Source organism: Nannospalax galili, unplaced genomic scaffold (genome assembly GCF_000622305.1).
Source record: "Nannospalax galili isolate Female #2095 unplaced genomic scaffold, S.galili_v1.0 scaffold7395, whole genome shotgun sequence".
Taxonomy (NCBI): domain Eukaryota; kingdom Metazoa; phylum Chordata; class Mammalia; order Rodentia; family Spalacidae; genus Nannospalax; species Nannospalax galili.
Window position 1 is genome coordinate 68,621 of NW_008335345.1, and position 2,018 is coordinate 70,638.

The following is a 2,018-nucleotide window of genomic DNA, read 5'->3' on the forward strand; positions in this document are numbered from 1 at the left end:
GTGGTTAATCCCTCTTTTATAGCCCTGGAGTACTCTTTTATGAAATTGGGTGCACCAGAGTTTGGTGAATATATGTACATGATTGCAATATCTTCTTGATCAATTGTTTCATTGATTAGAATGAAGTGACCCTCTTTATCTCTTCTGATTAGTTTTCAATTGAAGTCTATTTTTTTCAGTATTACAACTGGAACCGTTGCTTGCTTCCTTGAGCCATTGTTTGGGATATTTTTCCCATACTTTCACCCTAAAATAATGTCTATCCTTTAAAATGAGATGGGTTTCTTGAATATAACAAAAAGGTGTGTTTTCTTTCTTGATCCATTCCATTAGCTTGATCCATTCCATTAGCTTTTGATGGGGAGTTGAGGCAATTGATATTTAAAGCTATTATTGGAAGCTGTGTATTGGATACTGTGTTTTTAATTTCTTTGTGTTTGTGGTCCTATTTTGTGTTTCCATTATTATACAGTTTATATTTTCTTTCTGTAGTCTTTAGGGTATACTCATTCCTATCTTCAGTCTTCTATATTGCTCCAAGTATTCTCTGGAGGACTGACTTGAATTCTCTCAGGCTATTTGTGTCATTGAAAACTTTCCATTCCCCTTTGACTATGATAGATAGATACTCTACAGGATAAAGTACTCAGGGTTGGCATCCAGGGTCATTTAGAACTGGGAACACTTTGCTCCAGGCTCTTCTGGCTTTTATATTTAGATAGTTTAGCTGGGTATAATAGTCTGTATTGACAGGGCTTGGTACATGTTTTCAGACCTTTCTGGCTTTAAGTGTTTCTGTCAAATTATCAACTGGTTTTGGGGGGTTATTTTTGGTCTTTTTGAGACAGGGTCTCCCTGTATCCCCAGCTGTCCTGGAACTCACTATGTAGATCAGGCTGGCCTTGAAGTCACAGAGATCCTCCTGCCTCTACCTCCCAAGTGCTGGAATTAAAGGTGTGCACCACCACGCCCAGCTTCAACTGTTTTTTTAAAAAAATTATTTCTTATTTTTATTTTATGTGTAATGAGTGTATTGCCTGCTTGTATGTAAGTGCACCCATGTTGTGCAATGCCCAAGGAGGTCAGAAGAGTGCATCAGATCCCCTGGAACTGGACTTAGGAACAGTTGTTAGCCACCATGCGGTGCTGGGAATCAAACCTGGGTCCTCTGCAAGGACAATGAATGCTCTTAATTGCTGAGCCATCTCTAGCCCTGAATTATTAACTATTATTCGAATTGGCTTTACTTTTTAAGTAGCTTGACCTTCTCTCTTGCAGATTTCAATACCTTTTCCTTACTCTGCATTTTTATTTTATTTTTAAAAGCATTCAATTGAGTTTGTGCATTTCATGTAATAGATCTTAATCAAATTTATACCCCTTCCTCATTTTCACCCCCAATAGGCCCTCCAATGAGATTCAATGCATTCTGTCATATATGTTAAGGCCTATCTGGTTAATCTTTTGTACCCAAATGTCCCTTGGTGCAAGTTCATACACTGGGGTCTAGTCAGCCTATATATATATTCATTTCTTTAAGAAGATCTGCTCTCCCTCACCCTACAGTAATCAGTTGCCAATAGTACCTTGAATAGGGTTTGGGCCTGCTGCCCATTTCCCCAGTTCTATGCTGAGTTATTTTGTCTTATTGAGCCAGCAAGAATCTTGTGCATACTGTTACCATTGTTATAAGTTCATATTAGCAGATTCCCAGAGGCTGGAAGGCCTCTGTTTCCTTATGTTCATGCACCAACCCTGACTCTTATAATCTTTCCACCCCCTCTTCCACAATGGTTCCTGAACAATGGGTGGGTGAGGTTTAATATAGGAGTCCTATCCAGGGACAACTGGTTGCACACAGAGAATATATGTCTGAGTGATGCATAGCCCTAAGTGACACCTAAGGCTAATGGAACATAGTGGAAGAGGGGATAGAGAGAATACTAATACAGCCCTCCATTCTCTCCAGTGAACCTTCCTCATACAACAGAGTGCATTTCACAAAGAAGCCCACCACT